This window comes from Coregonus clupeaformis, chromosome 19, assembly GCF_020615455.1.
Source record: "Coregonus clupeaformis isolate EN_2021a chromosome 19, ASM2061545v1, whole genome shotgun sequence".
Classification (NCBI taxonomy): Eukaryota; Metazoa; Chordata; class Actinopteri; order Salmoniformes; family Salmonidae; genus Coregonus; species Coregonus clupeaformis.
Genome location: NC_059210.1, coordinates 15,971,506 through 15,992,388, shown reverse-complemented (window position 1 = coordinate 15,992,388; position 20,883 = coordinate 15,971,506). Strand labels below are relative to the sequence as shown.

General features: G+C 42.8%; 1 protein-coding gene across 1 annotated transcript in view; it reads right to left on the bottom strand.

The window, feature by feature from the left end:
- brsk2a (BR serine/threonine kinase 2a) overlaps nucleotides 1-20,883 on the bottom strand; it is a 616,067-nt gene that overhangs the window by 583,379 nt on the left and 11,805 nt on the right. The window lies entirely within an intron of this gene.

Genomic DNA, 20,883 nt, shown 5'->3' with positions numbered 1-20,883 from the left:
GTTCTCCCACTTAAAAAGATGAGAGAGGCCTGTAATTTTCATCATAGGTACACGTCAACTATGACAGACAAATTGAGGAAAAAAAATCCAGAAAATCACATTGTAGGATTTTTAATGAATTTATTAGCAAATTATGGTGGAAAATAAGTATTTGGTCACCTACAAACAAGCAAGATTTCTGGCTCTCACAGACCTGTAACTTCTTCTTTAAGAGGCTCCTCTGTCCTCCACTCGTTACCTGTATTAATGGCACCTGTTTGAACTTGTTATTCGTATAAAATACACTTGTCCACAACCTCAAACAGTCACACTCCAAACTCCACTATGGCCAAGACCAAAGAGCTGTCAAAGGACACCAGAAACAAAATTGTAGACCTGCACCAGGCTGGGAAGACTGAATCTGCAATAGGTAAGCAGCTTGGTTTGAAGAAATCAACTGTGGGAGCAATTATTAGGAAATGGAAGACATACAAGACCACTGATAATCTCCCTCGATCTGGGGCTCCACGCAAGATCTCACCCCGTGGGGTCAAAATGATCACAAGAACGGTGAGCAAAAATCCCAGAACCACACGGGGGACCTAGTGAATGACCTGCAGAGAGCTGGGACCAAAGTAACAAAGCCTACCATCAGTAACACACTACGCCGCCAGGGACTCAAATCCTGCAGTGCCAGATGTGTCCCCCTGCTTAAGCCAGTACATGTCCAGGCCCGTCTGAAGTTTGCTAGAGTGCATTTGGATGATCCAGAAGAGGATTGGGAGAATGTCATATGGTCAGATGAAACCAAAATATAACTTTTTGGTAAAAACTCAACTCGTCGTGTTTGGAGGACAAAGAATGCTGAGTTGCATCCAAAGAACACCATACCTACTGTGAAGCATGGGGATGGAAACATGCTTTGGGGCTGTTTTTCTGCAAAGGGACCGGGACGACTGATCCGTGTAAAGGAAAGAATGAATGGGGCCATGTATCGTGAGATTTTGAGTGAAAACCTCCTTCCATCAGCAAGGGCATTGAAGATGAAACGTGGCTGGGTCTTTCAGCATGACAATGATCGCAAACACACCGCCCGGGCAACAAAGGAATGGCTTCGTAAGAAGCATTTCAAGGTCCTGGAGTAGCCTAGCCAGTCTCCAGATCTCAACCCCATAGAAAATCTTTGGAGGGAGTTGAAAGTCTGTGTTGCCCAGCGACAGCCCCAAAACATCACAGCTCTAGAGGAGATCTGCATGGAGGAATGGGCCAAAATACAAGCAACAGTGTGTGAAAACCTTGTGAAGACTTACAGAAAACGTTTGACCTGTGTCATTGCCAACAAAGGGTATATAACAAAGTATTGAGAAACTTTTGTTATTGACCAAATACTTATTTTCCACCATAATTTGCAAATAAATTCATAAAAAATCCTACAATGTGATTTTCTGGAATTTTTTTCCTCATTTTGTCTGTCATAGTTGACGTGTACCTATGATGAAAATTACAGGCCTCTCTCATCTTTTTAAGTGGGAGAACTTGCACAATTGGTGGCTGACTAAATACTTTTTTCCCCCACTGTATCTGCTCTGAATTAAGACTCAAAGATGTCTGCAGAAAGAATGGGTGTCAGCTATGACACGACACCTTCAGTTTGAAAAAAAGTGGATTTACACCCAGTAACAGAATTGTGGTAACAGAATTTTAACATAGAAATAAATAATTATGGATATGAAAGTAATTATCTTCATGGTGATGTATCCTACATATGTACACAAAGGTAGAAATGCGCATATTTGGGTCATATTCTACACACTGGCTATCATTTGTCTGAGCTCCGCCATCCAACAATACCAAAGTTGGTTGGTCTGGACTGTACTGTACTCTACTGTGCTCTACTGTACTGGAATGTACTGTACTGTACTGTGCTGTCCAAATTTGTGAAACAGACGTCTATGATTGGTTCAGATTTGATCCGTTCCGGGCGGACTAACCAAATTTCAACTACTTTTCAACGTCCATGGACGTCCGGTGCCGGTCAGTGCTCAGTAGGTGAGGATGCTGGTTACAGTAGATGGAAAGAGAGGGTGCTCATGGGTCAGCCGCATAGGCACGGGTGGGCCCGGGCCCACCCACTGGGGAGTCAGGCCCATCCAATCAGATTGAGCAGAAAAAAAAAAAAGAAAAAGACACAGGACATTACTTGTCTTTTTACCTAAACATGCAAACACCATCAGATATGGCAAAATGTGCACATGGCAAAATGTGTAGAAATTAGCTTTAAAACACCAACATTTCCTCTCAGCCTCATGACGAAATGTGTGGAATTACATGAAATTAGCTATAAAACTGCAATTATTAAACATTTTCAGGCCCACCGAGCACCAAATTTCTGTCTACGTTACTGTCATGGGTAGGTGTCAGTAAAAGCCAGGAGAGGTGACATTAATTGGTGAGAGAGAAAGAGAGAGAAATACTTTTCACTTTTCTTGCTTTGACCACCAGACCACCGAAAGAGAAAGAAAACAGTTATCAGTTGAACATATCAGTATGCCAGTAGAAGTGTGGAAAGTAGCTGGTGACCCAACTGTGGTTTGTGACTACTACGTTTTCCTATTGTAGCCAATTCAATAGCAGAAATTCCATTAATGACTTTTGGGAAATTCTGTTACCGATTTGGTTTTAATCACCTACTAATTAATAGGTCTACCTTTCCTCGTTACTTCTGTGAACTTTCATAATCCTGTCAAGGCACAATGCAATGTTTTTAAGCTTACAGCATGCAGAATCTTTTATCCTGAACTAAATATAGTTGTTGATATTAGTTGGCAGGGGACGTTACTACAACATTATTGTGTTTTGATGTATTTCTAATACCTTTTAAGACTTTTGATGATATATGTTTTCTAAGACTCCTTTTCCATCTGTTTGACAAGAAATCAAAGCCTTGGCTTATTCCTCATTCACAAAAATATTTTGACATGCTCCTATGAACTTCACATGTTGGTGCTCATGGGTCATTTTACATGGAACTTACCAAAGACTCTCAGGAACATATCTTCAGTTCTAAGAAAGATGAAATACACAATGACTACCTGATTATCTTCCTTTTGGTTTTCTGAAATATCCAATACTGGTATGATGCATTTCAATCACTTGAAAACATACTTAATTCAGACGTAAAATTGGCTTTACCTGATTTGACAAACACTATCTATACAAAAGTATGTGGACACACCTTCAAATTAGTGGATTCAGCTATTTCAGCCACACCTGTTGCTGACAGGTGTATAAAATTGAGCACAAAGCCATGCAATCTCCATAAACAAACATTGGCAGCATCTTGATTCCAAGATGGCGAAGTAGTGCAGTCCTGTTTCTGTCGTGTGTCTGTAAATAGCCTGTAAATACCTTGTTTTTTTTGTATTTTTCGTACCTATTTCCCTATCAGACTTTTCATCCTTCTACAAAATATACTTTCCTGCAACCCGCCTCACTCAATGTGGAACGGATTCTATTATTGACTTACCTTTTATCTAGAATCTCCAGTGAAACTAGCTAGCCAGCTAGCCAGCTAACTAGCTACTTGCTATTAGCCATAGCTAGCGGTGTTTCACCCAGAACATTGGATTTTTTTCTGCGGGATTAATTTTAATCACTGGACATTGATCACCGGATATTCGGCCAGTCTGCACAGCGCGTTATCGACCCAGAACATATCAGTTTTTCAGCCGGAATCACTGAATCACTGGACCTTTAACTCCGGATTCGTCGCTACCAGCTAGCTACAACAAAACGGACGCTGTGGTCTGGCTAATCATCCTGAGCTAGGCCCATCTCCCGGCTATCTACCTCTCTGTCAACCGGACGGGACCACCTAGTGTTGACACGGAGCCCCGCCGATCCTACACGACTGGTCTGCCGACGAAATCGTCTGATGTGGTTACGACGTTAACCACGAAGATTCCATCCATCTGCTAGCCCTGGCCCGCTAGCCGTGGCCTCTTACTCACTAGTACTTCACCACCGGACCTTATGATAACTCAGCTATACAGCTGATATCTGCTGACCTGTTCCTTTTTACGGTACTACATCCTGTTTATGTTTAGCCTCAGCCCAAACATGGTTAGTTTATTGTTGTTTCGGTTATTTCTAATTGTACTATATCACTGTAGACCCCCCAGCCTAGCTAAACCTACCTTAGATAGCTCCTTTGCACCTCCCCCAATACACGTGGAGACCGACTCAATTGATGCCTCCAGCGATGCTATCTCTTTCATCGTTACCCAACGCTTAGGTTTACCTCCACTTTACTCATATCCTTCCATATCCTTGTCTGTACATAATGCCCTGAATCTTTTCTATAACACCCGGAAATCTGCCCCCTTTATTCTATGTACCCAACGCACTAGAAGACCAGTTCTTAAAGCCTTTAGCCATATCCTTATTCTAGTCCTCCTCTGTTCCTCTGGTGATGTAGAGGCTAACCCAGGCCCTGCAGCCCTCAGTATCACTCCTACTCCCCAGGCGCTATCATTTGATGACTTCTGTAATCGCAAAAGTCTTGGTTTCTTGCACATAAATATCAGAAGTCTACTTCCTAAGTTTGAGTTATTCACTGCGTTAGCACACTCTGCCAACCCTGATGTTCTAGCAGTGTCTGAATCCTGGCTCAGGAAGGCCACCAAGAATTCTGAAATTTCCATCCCCAACTATAACATTTTCCGTCTAGATAGAACTGCCAAAGGGGGTGGAGTTGCAATCTACTGTAGAGATGGCCTGCAGAGCTCTATCATACTATCCAGGTCTGTGCCCAAACAGTTTGAGCTTCTACTTCTAAAAATCCACCTTTCCAGAAATAAGTCTCTCACTGTTGCCGCTTGCTACAGACCCCCTTCAGCCCCCAGCTGTGCCCTGGACACCATATGTGAATTGATTGCCCCCATTTATCCTCAGAGTTTGTACTGCTTGGTGACCTAAATTGGGATATGCTTAATACCCCAGCCATCCTACAATCCAAGCTAGATGCCCTCAACCTCACGCAAATTATCGACGAACCTACCAGGTACAACCCTAAATCCGTAAACATGGGTACCCTCATAGATATCATCCTGACTAACATACCCTCTAAATACACCTCAGCTGTCTTCAACCAGGATCTCAGCGATCACTGCCTTATTGCCTGCGTCCGTAACGGGTCCGCGGTCAAACGACCACCCCTCATCACTGTCAAACGCTCCCTAAAACACTTTAGCGAGGAGGCCTTCCTAATTGACCTGGCCCAGGTATCCTGGATGGATATAGATCTCATTCCGTCAGTAGAGGATGCCTGGTTGTTCCTTAAAAGTAATTTCCTCTCAATCTTAAATAAACATGCCCCATTCAAAAAATACAGAACTAAGAACCGATATAGCCCCTGGTTCTCCTCAGACTTGACTGCCCTTGACCAGCACAAAAACATCCTGTGGCGTACAGCATTAGCATCAAATAGCCCCGCGATATGCAACTTTTCAGGGAAGTTAGGAACCAATATACACAAGCAGTCAGGAAAGCAAAGGCTAACTTTTTCAAACAGAAATTTGCATCCTGTAGCACTAACTCCAAAAAGTTTTGGGACACTGTGAAGTCCATGGAGAATAAGAGCACTTCCTCCCAGCTGCCCACTGCACTGAGGCTAGGAAACACTATCACCACCGATAAATCTACAATAATCAAGAATTTCAACAAGCATTTTGCTACAGCTGGCCATGCTTTCCATCTGGCTACCACTAACCCGGCCACCAACTCTGCACCCTCTGCTGCAACTTGCCCATGCCCCCCCCGCTTCTCCTTCACACAAATTCAGACAGCTAATGTTTTGAAAGCGCTGCAAAATCTGGACCCCTACAAATCAGCTGGGCTAGACAATCTGGACCCTTTCTTTCTAAAACTAGCCGCCGAAATTGTCGCTACCCCCTATTACTAGTCTGTTCAACCTCTCTTTCATAACGTCTGAGATCCCCAGAGATTGGAAAGCTGCCGCGGTCATCCCCCTCTTCAAAGGGGGTGACACTCTAGATCCAAACTGCTACAGACCTATATCCATCCTGCCCTGCCTTTCGAAAGTATTCGAAAGCCAAGTTAACAAACAGATCATCGACCATTTCGAATACCACCGTACCTTCTCCGCTATGCAATCCGGTTTCGAGCTGGTCACGGGTGCACTTCAGCCACGCTCAAGGTCCTAAACGATATTATAACCGCGATTGATAATAGACAGTACTGTGCAGCCGTCTTCATCGACCTGGCCAAGGCTTTCGACTCTGTCAACCACCGCATTCTTATTGGCAGACTAAATAGCCTTGGTTTCTCAAATGACTGCCTCGCCTGGTTCACCAACTACTTCTCAGATAGAGTTCAGTGTGTCAAATCGGAGGGCCTGTTGTCTGGACCTATGGCAGTCTCTATGGGGGTGCCACAGGGTTCAATTCTTGGGCCGACACTTTTCTCCGTGTATATCAATGATGTCGCTCTTGCTGCTGGTGACTCTCAGATCCACCTCTACGCAGACGACACCATTTTGTATACATCTGGCCCTTCATTGGACACTGTGTTAACAAACCTCCAAACGAGCTTCAATGCCATACAACAATCCTTCAGTAGCCTCCAACTGCTCTTAAACACTAGTAAAACTAAATGCATGCTTTTCAATCGAACGCTGCTGGCACCCGCCCACCCGACTAGAATCACCACTCTCGACGGGTCTGACCTAGAGTATGTGGACAACTACAAATACCTAGGTGTCTGGTTAGACTGTAAACTCAACTTCCAGACTCACATAAAGAATCTCCAATCCAAAGTTAAATCTAGAATCGGCTTCCTATTTCGCAATAAAGCCTCCTTCACTCATGCTGCCAAACATGCCCTCGTAAAACTGACTATCCTACCGATCCTTGACTTCGGCGATGTAATTTACAAAATAGCCTCCAACACTCTACTCAGCAAATTGGATGTAGTCTATCACAGTGCCATCCGTTTTGTCTCCAAAGCCCCATACACTACCCACCACTGTGACCTGTACGCTCTTGTTGGCTGGTCCTCACTACATGTTCGCTCGTCAAACCCACTGGCTCCAGGCCATCTATAAATCACTGCTAGGCAAATCCCCGCCTTATCTTAGCTCATTGGTCACCATAGCAGCACCCACCCGTAGTCTGCGCTCCAGCAGGTATATCTCACTGGTCATTCCCAAAGCCAACACCTCCTTTGGCCGCCATTCCTTCCAGTTCTCTGCTGCCAATGACTGGAACGAATTGCAAAAATCTCTGAAGCTGGAGACTCTTATCTCCCTCAATAACTTTAAGCATCAGTTGTCAGAGCACCTTACCGATCACTGCACCTGTACACAGCCCATCCGAAATTAGCCCACCCAACTACCTCATCCCTATATTGTTATTTATTTTGCTCTTTTGCACCCCAGTATCTCTATTTGCACATAATCTCTTGCACATCTAGCATTCCAGTGTTAATACTATTGTAATTATTCTGCACTATAGCCTATTTATTGCCTTACCTCCATAACTTGCTACATTTCCACACACTGTATATATATTTTCTGTTGTATTTCTGACTTTATGTTTTTTACCCCATATGTAACTCTGTGTTGTTTTTATTGCACTACTTTGCTTTATCTTGGCCAGGTCGCAGTTGTAAATGAGAACCTGTTCTCAACTGGCTTACCTGGTTAAATAAAGGTGAAATAAAAAAAAAAAAAAAAAAAATGGCCTTACTGAAGAGCTCAGTCACTTTCAAAGTGGCACCGCCATAGGATGCCACCTTTCCAACCAGTCAGTTCGTAAAATCTCTGCCCTGCTAGAGCTGCCCAGTCAACTGTAAGTGCTGTTATTGTGCCGTGGAAACGTCTACGAGCAACAACGGCTCAGCCGCGAAGTGATAGGCCACACAAGCTCACAGAATTGGACCGCCGAGTGCTGAACTGCGTAGCGCACCAAAATCGTCTGTCCTCGGTTGCTACACTCACTACGGAGTTCCAAACTGCGTCTGGAAGCAACGTCAGCACAATAACTGTTCGTCGGGAGCTTCATGAAATGGGTTTCCATGGCCGAGGAGCCGCAAACAAGCCTAATATCACCATCCGCAATGCCAAGCGCTGGCTCGCCGCCATTGGACTTTGGAGCAGTGGAAACGCGTTCTCTGGAGTGATGGATCACTGGGTTTGGCAGATGCCAGGAGAATGCTACCTGTCCCAATGCATAGTGCCATCTATAAAGTTTGGTGGAGGAGAAATAATGGTCTGGGGCTGTTTTTCATGGGTCGGGCTAGGCCCCTTAGTTCCAGTGAATGGAAATCTTAATGCTACAGCACACAATGACATTCTAGATTAATCTTTGCTTCCAACTTTGTGGCAACAGTTTGGGGAAGGCCCTTTCCTGTATAATCATGACAATGCCCACATGCACAAAGCGAGGTCCATACAGAACTGGTTTGTCGAGATTGGTGTGTAAGAGCTTGACTGGCCTGCACAAAGCCCTGACCTCAACCCCATCGAACACCTTTGGGATGATTGGAACGCCGACTGCGAGCCAGGCCTAATCGCCCAACATCAGTAGCCAACCTTACTAATGCTCGTGGCTGAATGGAAGCAAGTCCCCGCAGCAATGTTGCAACATCTAGTGGAAAGCCTTCCCAGAATAGTGGAGGCTGTTATAGCAGCAAAGAGGGGACCAATCCCATATTAATGCCCATGATTTAAGAATGAGATTTTCGACATACTTTTGGTCATGTACACTACCAGTCAAAAGTTTTAGAACACCTACTCATTCAAGGGTTTTATTATTTTCTACATTGTAGATTAATAGTGAAGACATCGAAACTATGAAATAACACATATGGAATCATGTAGTAACCAAAAAAGTGTTAAGCAAATCAAAATATATTTTATATTTAAGATGCTTCAAATAGCCACCCTTTGCCTTGATGACAGCTTTGCACAATCTTGGCATTCTCTCAACCAGCTTCATGAGGTAGTCAACCTGGAATGGATTTCAATTAACAGGTGTGCCTTGCTAAAAGTTAATTTGTGGAATTTATTTCCTTCTTAATGCGTTTGAGCCAATCAGTTGTGCTGGGACAAGGTAGGGGGGTATACAGACCTATTTGGTAAAAGACCAAGTCCATATTATGGTAACAACAGCTGAAATAAGCAAAGAGAAACGACAGTCCATCATTACTTTAAGACATGAAGGTCAGTCAATACGGAACATTTCAAGAATTTTTCAAGTTTCTTCAAGTGCAGTCGCAAAAACCATCAAGCGCTATGATGAAACTGGCTCAGGACCGCCACAGAAAAGGAAGACCCAGAGTTACATCTGCTGCAGAGGATAAGTTCATTAGAGTTACCAGCCTCAGAAATTGCAGCCCAAATAAATGCTTCACAGAGTTCAAGTCACAGACACATCTCAACATCAACTGTTCAGAGGAGACGGTGTGAATCAGGCCTTCATGGTCGAATTGCTGCAAAGAAACCACTACTAAAGGACACCAATAAGAAGAAGAGACTTGCTTGGGCCAAGAAACACGAGGAATGGACATTAGAACGGTGGAAATGTGTCCTTTTGTCTGGAAACCAAATTGGAGATTTTTGGTTCCAAGCGCCGTGTCTTTGTGAGACGCTGTGTGGGTGAACGGATGATCTCCGCATGTGTATTTCCCACCGTAAAGCATTAGGAGGAGGTGTTATGGTGTGGGGGTGCTTTGCTGGTGACACTGTCTGTGATTTATTTAGAATTCAAGGCACACTTAACCAGCATGGCTACCACAGCATTCTGCAGCGATACGCCATCCCATCTGGTTTGGGCTTAGTGGGACTATCATTTGTTTTTCAACATGAAAATGACCCAACACTTCCAGGTTGTGTAAGGGCTATTTTACCAAGAAGGAGAGTGATGGAGTGCTGCATCAGATGACCTGGCCTCCACAATCCCCCAACCTCAACCAAATCGAGATGGTTTGGGATGAGTCGGAACGCAGATTGAACGAAAAGCAGCCAACAAGTGCTCAGGATATGTGGGAATCATTCAAGACTGTTGGAAAAGCATTCCAGGTGAAGCTGGTTGAGAGAATACCAAGAGTGTGCAAAGCTGTCACCAAGGCAAAGGGATGCTACTTGAAGAATCTCAAATATAAAATATATTTTAATTTGTTTAACACTTTTTGGTTACTACATGATTCCATAAGTGTTATTTCATAGTTTTGATGTCTTCACTATTATTCTACAATGTAGCAAATAGTAAAAATAAAGAAAAACCTTTGAATGAGTAGGTGTTCTAAAACTTTTGACCAGTAGTGTAGTGCATCTTTGTGTAATTTATTAGGACAATTCTAAAGGCACTCGCACATTTGAGCTATCTTTGTTGCAAGTGCATGGTAACAATTGAATAACATGAGAGAAAAGAGAAACCCACATGCTGCTCTTGCTAGTTTCACTGTTCTTTATTAAGCTTTACGTATTGGCCTCAAGGCCTTCATCAGAGCTTTTGTGATTGTTTTTAATTTGCACCCTTATGTAGACATTGGTCCACCCACATCCGTTCAGTGCATTGAATGGGGTTGGAGTCAAGAACAAATAAACACGTGTTACCAAATATAACAATGTGCAGTTCATAAATATTCTAATGAAGTGTGTACATGTTGGTGCTCATGGGAATTCCCTAAGACTCTCAGAAACACATCTTCAGTTCTAAGAAAGATTAAATACACAATTATTATCTGATGATCTTCTTTCTGGTTTCCTGAATAGTCCAATAGCTGTATGATACATTTCAATCACTTGACAATATACTTCATTCAGATGTACATTTAGCATTACCTGATTTGAAGTTATTTGTGTTATTTTTAAGGCCAGATTCAAAAGCTTAATACATTTTTATTTTACATTTTTCTTGTTTCAGATACGCCCAGGGTCCTAAAATACAAAATACAATTGTGTGATGGTCCATGTTATCACTACTGTAAAACAAATGTGTTAATAGGGCAGTAAATATAGTACAGAAAATGCATGTATTCAGTGGAATGCACTGTGCAGAAAATGCATGTCTGCCACATTTCTGTATGCCACATTTCTGATTTGTAAGATAACTAATATGATATTATCTTCAATAATAATTTCAACACCAAGCCCCATCGTCTTGTGCTGTGAGTATGGCAACAATTGTAAGCATGTTATTATTACATTTTACTGAAATGTATATTGTACTGTGCGTGTGTGTGTGTGTGTGTGTGTGTGTGGGGGGGGGTTGGATATAAACCGGTTTGGGTTTTTACTTTACCTTCTATAACGGTATTTGAATGTTTGGTTTGTTAAATGTGATACGCGGGGTGTAATGTCAATTTTTATAGTTTACTCCACTACTTGGAGTCATCTCTCTCTCCATACCGCTTTACACACAGACCTAGCCCCGCCCCTTGTCACTCAAGGAGCGCATTTGTTGTTACCACAAGTCACTTGCGTTTAGTCTGCATGGTCAATGCAGCACATGCAACAATGTTGATGACAATGATGCGGTTTTCACTTTGCGTCTTAATATAAATCCTATATTCTATCATTACACTATTAGTTTGTGTTTCTTATATCTGCAAACAGCTAGTTTGTCTTTTCTTAGCAAGTTAGGCTTAAATTGTGTTAGCCGCTAATGCAGAGCAAACGTAACTAGCTATACAGTCTGATAATACCAGTGATGGTATAGACCTAAATCAGCATGTTGTTTGTGCAACAGTATCTTCTAATTCAAAGAGGAATACGCAAAGCATGAATATGTTAGCTATATAAAATAGCTAAGAGAAAAAGGTAGCTAAGAGAAAACATGATGTCAATGTAAACAAAGATTATACGGTCCCCTTGGAAACACTTATCAACACTTTGGTTCCTACCCGGTCACAATAACTCCTCCCTGGCATTTTCATTCGTTGTCATGTCAAACAACATTGTATTCATTGTGCCCACTATTACATTCTAACAATATAATTAGAATAATCCTTCTATTTCCATGATTCCAAGTGTTTTGCTCTAAATCGCAAGTCAAATCGCAATTGCAACATTTGGTAAAAAATAAGGGCTAGATTGTTTGCCCATATTGTGCAGCCCTAAGTGGCAGTGTGGAAATGATTTCAAATGAGTGCAGGAAATACAAGAATTTATGAAAATATACATTTTGGGTTTAAGTTGAATTGAACAGTATAAAACAATCAGAATGGAGAAATACATATTGAAATCACTTAGAATGTATGTGTTGCCACCCTAGGGTCACGCACTACCCATAAAGCACATTTGGAACTTGTATTATTCAAAAACAATAAAATACTGTCAAATACCCTTCATATATCATCTTTATTTTTATATCGTGATATGATATGTGGGCCATATCGCCCAGCCGTAGTGTGTGTGTATATGTATATGAGTGAGTGAGTGAGTGAGTGAGTGAGTGAGTGAGTGAGTGAGTGAGTGAGTGAGTGAGTGAGCTGTGCCTTTGTGAGGCCAGTTTGCGAACCAGAGAGGAGAATCAGCAGCGAAACCATGACAACCAGCCTCGGCAAACCGCCTCGGCAACCAACCTAGCATTCCTCAGAAAGCCAGAGCCAGACAGTAAGAGAGAGAGAACGAGTGAGAGGGTGCTTGGGTAACTGTTGGATTCTTTAATAAATTCTACAATGTAGAAAATACTACAAATAAAGAAAACCCTTGAATGAGTAGGTGTTCTAAAACTTTTGAGGGGTAGTGTAGTTAGTGGTTTTATAATTTGATTATACTATATTTAGAAAGCATACTGTATAAGTAATTTCAAGCCTTATTCATACAGTTTTGTTAAATAGGAAATACGTCATAAAATATTTCATATTTTCATGTTTGTATTATATCTGTACCGTGTACTTGAGCTTGTGTCCTCAAAAGTGACTACACCTCAGCAATGTATAACTATTTTTATCACAAAGGTGAGATTTTAACCTTTCTTGGAGTATGCAGCATTACTAGTCATTGTTTATGGTACTCTCATGATAAATAATTACTTTCAGGGATTACGTAGATTATATTTTTAGATGACATGTAATTACAATTAAGTGGTTTTTACGCAGTTTTCATAATTGGACAGGTTAGTGTCTATGTTTGAAGTTGTTGAGTGGTATGGAGGTTTTTGAGTAGAAAGATCTACAGTACCTAATGTAATTGAAACTGGCAGTGTCTGCTGTGGCAGGTGGGAAGGTTACCTGAATGGCTTGTGTTGCATTTATATTGTATTGGCTTTTGAATAGAATTGACATTTTAGTCTTTTTTTATTCTTAGTAGATTTAATCTCTCAATGTTAAATCTCAAAGTGCACCAGATTGATGCATTTAGCTGTTGAAAATGTATTTTTCTTATTTATTTTTTATTGGGGGGACCTACAGTGGGGAGAACAAGTATTTGATACACTGCTGATTTTTCCTACTTACAAAGCATGTAGAGGTCTGTAATTTTTATCATAGGTACACTTCAACTGTGAGAGACGGAATCTAAAAAATCACATTGTATGATTTTTAAGTAATTCATTTGCATTTTATTGCATGACATAAGTATTTGATACATCAGAAAAGCAGAACTTAATATTTGGTACAGAAACCTTGCAATTACAGAGATAATATGTTTCCTGTAGGTCTTGACCAGGTTTGCACACACTGCAGTAGGGATTTTGGCCCACTCCTCCATACAGACCTTCTCCAGATCCTTCAGGTTTCGGGGCTGTCGCTGGGCAATACGGACTTTCAGCTCCCTCCAAAGATGTTCTATTGGGTTCAGGTCTGGAGACTGGCTAGGCCACTCCAGGACCTTGAGATGCTTCTTACGGAGCCACTCCTTAGTTGCCCTGGCTGTGTGTTTCGGGTCCTTGTCATGCTGGAAGACCCAGCCAAGACCCATCTTCAATGCTCTTACTGAGGGAAGGAGGTTGTTGGCCAAGATCTCGCGACACATGGCCCCATCCATCCTCCCCTCAATACGGTGCAGTCGTCCCGTCCCCTTTGCAGAAAAGCATCCCCAAAGAATGATGTTTCCACCTCCATGCTTCAAGGTTGTGATGGTGTTCTTGAGGTTGTACTCATCCTTCTTCTTCCTCCAAACTTGGCGAGTGGAGTTTAGACCAAAAAGCTCGATTTTTGTCTCATCAGACCACATGACCTTCTCCCATATCTCCTCTGGATCATCCAGATGTTCATTGGCAAACTTCTGACGGGCCTGGACATGCGCTGGCTTGAGCAGGGGGACCTTGCGTGCGCTGCAGGATTTTAATCCATGACGGCGTAGTGTGTTACTAATGGTTTTCTTTGAGACTGTGGTCCCAGCTCTCTTCAGGTCATTGACCAGGTCCTGCCATGTAGTTCTGGGCTGATCCCTCACCTTCCTCATGATCATTGATGCCCCACGAGGTGAGATCTTGAATGGCGCCCCAGACCGAGGTTGATTGACCGTCATCTTGAACTTCTTCCATTTTCTAATAATTGCGCCAACAGTTGTTGCCTTCTCACCAAGCTGCTTGCCTATTGTCCTGTAGCCCATCCCAGCCTTGTGCAGGTCTACAATTGTATCCCTGATGTCCTTACACAGCTCTCTGGTCTTGGCTATTGTGGAGAGGTTGGGGTCTGTTTGATTGAGTGTGTGGACATGTGTCTTTTATACAGGTAACGAGTTCAAACAGGTGCAGTTAATACAGGTAATGAGTGGAGAACAGGAGGGCTTCTTAAAGAAAAACTAACATGTCTGTGAGAGCCGGAATACTTACTGGTTGGTAGGTGATCAAATACTTATGTCATGCAATAAAATGCAAATTAATTACTTAAAAATCATACAATGTGATTTTCTGGATTTTTGTTTTAGATTCCGTCTCTCACAGTTGAAGTGTACCTATGATAAAAATTACAGACCTGCAAAAATCTGCAATGTATCAAATACTTGTTCTCCCCACTGTACTAGGGTTCTCCTCTGGCTTTGGGCTAATCCTCCAATGTCCTCAAATCCTAGCAATGCCCCTGACACAGGCTAGTGCACTTTGCAACAAATGGTTATGTATTTGTAATCTCTCGTGGATAGATGCATGTAACATAGGGTGGTATTGTAGCGACTGTCAACAGACTGATGGATGCGACGACTAAGGAGGAACTTTGTTGCAGTGCAGAGATTTTTTAGTCACTGAACATTTGGACAAATCACGATTAACAAAGTTTTCGGAACTTTAACATTTCGGAAAGGAAGGGAACATTTGGCCCATGCTTTGGCTGAGAGTTTTCGTTTAGGGGGTGGAGACTTCACTAGTCTCGTTAGCATCTTTTCTCATACATCTCCCCCAGAACCTAATTGAGCATCTGACGCAATTAGGCAAGATTTTAGTTCCGTTTTAGTTTTCCTGTTTCTCCAGGTCTGCACAACTAAAATGTGATTGATTGATTGATTGATTGTTGGATTGATTAATTAAATATTGACTTATAACAGACCCTCCTTTTCAGCTCTTCCCCTTCGCCTCTTCCTTGTGCTAACCCCTCAATCTGAGGACAGCCAGGCAGGCCATCAGTAACAAGCCAATGCTAAATGCTAGCTGACAGGACAGCAGCCAAAGCCTGGGCTCCCCGCATGTGCTAATCTGAGGGCTTTAACTAGAACACACAGCACTGAGAAAGAGAGCAGAGAGCAGGGCCGGCCAGCTTGATCTGCAACAAGACACAAATAGTCTGTCACACACACAGTCTTGTACAGCTAACCTTGTGGGGACACACAATTCAGTCCCATTCAAAATCCTATTTTCCTAACCCTAAACCTAACCCGTACTCTTACCCTTACCCTAACCTTAGCGCCTAACCCTAAAACTAACCCTAGCTCCTAACCCTTAACGTAATTCTAACCCTAACACTAAACCCCCTAGAAATAGCATTTTACCAAATGTTTGTTCGTTTACTATTCTTGTGGGGACTTCTGGTCCCCACAAGAATAGTTAAACACGTCCGCACAAATACTCAGTCACAGACACACTGATGCAAAACCATATTGAAAAACCCATACACACAGAGAGACAGAGAGACAGCGAGACAGAGAGAGAGAGAGAGAGAGACAGAGAGAGAGAGGGATTTTGTGAGGCCAGACTGGGAATCAGCAGGGAAACCATGACAACCAGCCTCGGCAACCAACCCAGCATTTCTCACAGACCCAGACAGTAAGTCTTTTGAGGGTTAATATGTGTGTGGACATAGGGGTCTTAAAGGCATTAATGCCACTACTGAGTGCACAGACATTTAATATTGGATGTCCCCACTGCCAACATATACCAGCTACTAGGAACTAGCAGTGACTGGCACACAGACACACACAGAGAGAAATACCAGCAAGGACTGAAAACTGGTTTTTAATGGCACACACAAACACACAAAGAAATACCAGTAACTTCCTTACTGGCGGTCTCAAACACACAGATTGCGGGACTGTCACTCCTGCCATATTTTATTGGGGCAACAAAGTGTGCTCCTAAATAATTGTAGCAATTCATATTGCCAGAGAAAGGAAAGGCAAAACACTGTGACTGCCTCCCAAATGGCACCCTATTCCCTATTTAGCGCACAACTTTTCACCAGATCCCAGTGCACTCTTTAGGGAATCGGGTACCAATTGGGACACAGACAATGTATCTGTTTACCATTCTCTCTGCTGTGTCCAAAGACGGCTGCCGTAAAATTCCAAATAACATCAGGCGATAACTGAACAACAACACTCCACAGCACAGGGTGTGTGTGTGTGTGTGTGTGTGTGTTTTTTGTAGCTTCTTCTCGTTCTTTTCTTAGTCGCCTGGCTTTAGAAGAGGTGAGACGAACACAAGCTGTGGATGCGCTGAGTTAGGGCCCAAATAGAACACAATGGGGTAGACCGCGACCAAGCCTCCGAAACACACGCACAGACACACACGCACTCTGCACATGAAACACTGTGATTTCAAAGGACCCAAATATTTCAGACGTCATTGAAGATACTTGAATTGATGGGTTCTCAAATACACACACACACACAGACACACATTAACCCGCCTCCAACTCCTCCTATGACCTTCACCCAAAAGGATGGACATATTAAGAGGAAGGGAATAAGGGGGGAGGAGGGATAAAATAATAATGAAGAAAATGATCAATAAAGTGCCCTAAGTAATAACCTCCAATCCGCTAGTCAGTGGCGTCCCAAATGGCACCCTCTTCCCTATGTAGTGCACTGCCATTTGGGACACAGGCAGTCAGAACTGACGATCAAGACCACTTCACGCCCCAAGATTTTTCTACTTCTCTCCTCCTTTCCCCTCGATCTCCCTACTCCTCTTTCCCCATCACTAATCTGGGAGAATCATTGGCTACATACAATCACTCTAATCGATGCTATTCCGCAGAGACCTTGTCTGATTTAACACACCAATGGGTTGCTGTATGAATCCTGACTGAGAAAAGGGAGAGGGATGGAGGGAGGAACGGAGGGAGGGAGGGAAGAGGGTGTAACAGTCATTGACAGAGACCTTGCTTATATAATATCTGATGAAGTGGCAGACAGGGCGAGGGGGGCTCATTTACGGTCAGATTCACTGAGAAACATGCAGGGAGGCAAAAGCATGAGAGTTCAGGACAGGAGTGTGTGGTTGTGTGTGTGTGTGAAGCAGTACAGCAATGGCCTTGAGGTGACAAGCTAAAGGAGAGAGCAGGTCAGGGCTGTTTCTGTGTCTGTGCTCAAAGCCAAGGGCCTCATTCATAAACATTGCGTACGTACAAAATATGCCCCAAAACATGCGTGCACCACTTTTCACCCAAAGGTTGGCATTTATAAAAACCTACGCTTGAAGTGAGAATGTGCTTAGAACATGCGTACGCACAGTTCCTAGTGATTGAAGTATTGAATTGCAATTAAGGCAAAAGTAGCCTTGTGCAGGAATATATGATGACCCTTACTCATAAAAAAATCTGTAAGCTAAATATAATAACAAGATACAATTCCTCACCTTTTTTTGTCTGTGATGGCTTCATACTCACGAAATAGCCTATAGGTCTACAAAAGTTAGGATAGGCTACAATTTGTCCCATCTCTCATTTAATTGGACCCACTTCATAGTAGTAAATAGATACGCTTTTTCCAGTATTTTGCTCAATGCGATCTGATCCGAAGTGCAGTTTAACGGTAGAACAGACGGTTCACCTTTTCCATTTATGTTTGTAGGCTACGTCTGAATACTGTAATGTAAAATTTCTCAATTAGACCATTTCATATATAAATACATATATCATAACCATTCAATAATAAATTCCTCACCTTTTCTGGCTATGATGAGTTCATATCCCGAAGTAGTCATACAAGAAATGACCATGCACATCTCTCATTTAATTGGTCTCATTAGATTATAATGTAAATTTTTTGATCTATGCATCCAAAAGGGAGCGCGGTATATATCATACAGTATAATTTAACAGGTGAATAGACAGTTGATCTTTTGCATTGAAGCGTGTAGGCTACCACTGTAAGTAGGCCTAGGCTACTGTAGTTTAAAAAGAAATCAGAGTAGACAATGTCTCATAATTCACGGGCAGTGCAGCATATTTAGGTTCGGGAAAAAGTCAATGTAAAACATTATTGAATTCAAACGATCTGTTTACAGGTCCACAACAATTTGTAATTGTTTTTGTCTTTCAGAAATGGTCAGATACAGCAAATGTCAAAAGAAAACATTCTGCCAACACCTCCAAAGACATTTGATCAAGTTCACCATTGCTATTTCCTTTAGATACTGTCTTGGCCTAATTCCAACTTCCAAAGTATAGGCCTACAGCAAATAAGGGCATTATTGTCACCATAAAAAGGTGAATGATGGACGATTTTCAAGCTGCGTTATAATGCTAGTTCACACGCGCACAGTTTTACCACGTCTGATTTATAACGGGAAACATGCGTAAGTATGGCGTGCACCAAGTTTATAAATCTCAATATTTTTGTGTGTGCGCAGTGTTCTTGTTCTTGCACATGCATTATTTTCAGAAATGTCGCACGCAGATATTGTGTGTCAAATTCACGCAACAGTTAAAAATGACCAAGCCATGAGTTCGAAGGAATTGTCCATAGAGCTCCGAGACAGGATTGTGTCGAGGCATAGATCTGGGGAAGGGTACCAAAAAATGTCTGCAGCATTGAAGGTCCCCAAGAACACAGTGGCCTCCATCATTCTAAAATGGAAGAAGTTTGCAACCACCAAGACTCTTCCTAGAGCTGGGCGCTCGGCCAAACTGAGCAATCGGGGGAGAAGGGCCTTGGTCAGGGAGGTTACCCAGAACCCAATGGTCACTCTGACAGAGCTCAAGAGTTCCACTGTGGAGATTGGAGAACCTTCCAGAAGGACAACCATCTCTGCAGCACTCCACCAATCAAGCCTTTATGGTAGAGTGGCCAAACGGAAGCCACTCCACAGTAAAAGGCATGACAGCCCGCTTGGAGTTTGCCAAAAGACACCTAAAGGACTCTCAGACCATGAGAAACAATATTCTCTGGTCTGATGAAACCAAGATTGAACTTTTTGGCCTGAATCCCAAGCGTCACGTCTGGTGGAAACCTGGCACCATCCCTACGGTGAAGCATGGTGGTGGCAGCATCATGCTGTGGAAATGTTTTTGAGCAGCAGGTACTGGGAGACTAGTCAGGACCTAGGGAAAGATGAACGAAGCAAAGTACAGAGAGAACCTTGATGAAAACCTGCTCCAGAGCACTCAGGACCTCAGATTGGGGCGAAGGTTCAATTTCCAACAGGACAGCGACCCTAAACACACAGCCAAGACAATGCTGGAGTGGCTTCGGGACAATCTCTGAATGTCCTTGAGTGGCCCAGCCAGAGCCCGGACTTGAACCCGATCAAACATCTCTGGGGAGACCTGAAAATAGCTGTGCAGCGACACTCCCCATCCAACCTGACAGAGCTTGAGAGGATCTGCAGAGAAGAATGTGAGAAACTCCCCAAATACAGGTGTGCCAAGATTGTAACGTCATACCCAAGAAGACTCAAGGCTGTAATCTCTGCCAAAGGTGATTCAATAAAGTGCTGAGTAAAGGGTCTGAATACTTATGTAAATGTGAGATTTCTGTTTTATAAAAACCAGTTTTTGCTTTGTCATTATGGGTGATTGTGTGTAGATTGATGAGGGGGAAAAAAAACTTCTAATCCATTCTAGAACAAGGCTGTAACGTAACAAAATGTGGAAAAAGTAAAGGGGTCTGAATACTTTCCGAATGAACTGTATAGTCTTGTGAGTGTGCATAGAGAGAGTCAGTGCAAGATAGGGTCCTTGCAGATTGTCCGGGCAAATTTTTTATTAACTATTCAGCAGTCTTGTGGCTTGGAGGTAGAAGCTGTCTTGGAGCCTGTTGGTCTGAGAGCCGATGCTCCGATACTATTTGCCGGATGGTAGCAGAGTGAACAGTCTATTGCTTTGGCAATTTTTCTGACCTTCCTCTGAGACTTCCTGATATAGAAGTCCTGGATGGCAGAGAGCTCAGCCCCAGTGATGTACTGGGCTGTCCGCACCACCGTATGTAGCGTTTTGCGGTTGAGGGTGGTGCATTTGCCATACCAGAAAGCTCACCACACAAAGTTCAGAATAGTAGCCAGTCGTCCTCTCTACGAGCCCTCTGCCTTAGCACTGTATCCCTCCATCTCCCATTCCTCTCACACTTCAAGCGACTCCTCACATGATGTTCTCAAAGATCAGGAACTCGCAGCCAGGTGAAATAAAAATGTTGTACTGTGTCCAGATGCCTTTTTCAAACAAAAACCTTAGCCATCTAGCTAGCCAAGCCAAAAAGAGATGTCCAATCTGCAAATATATGGC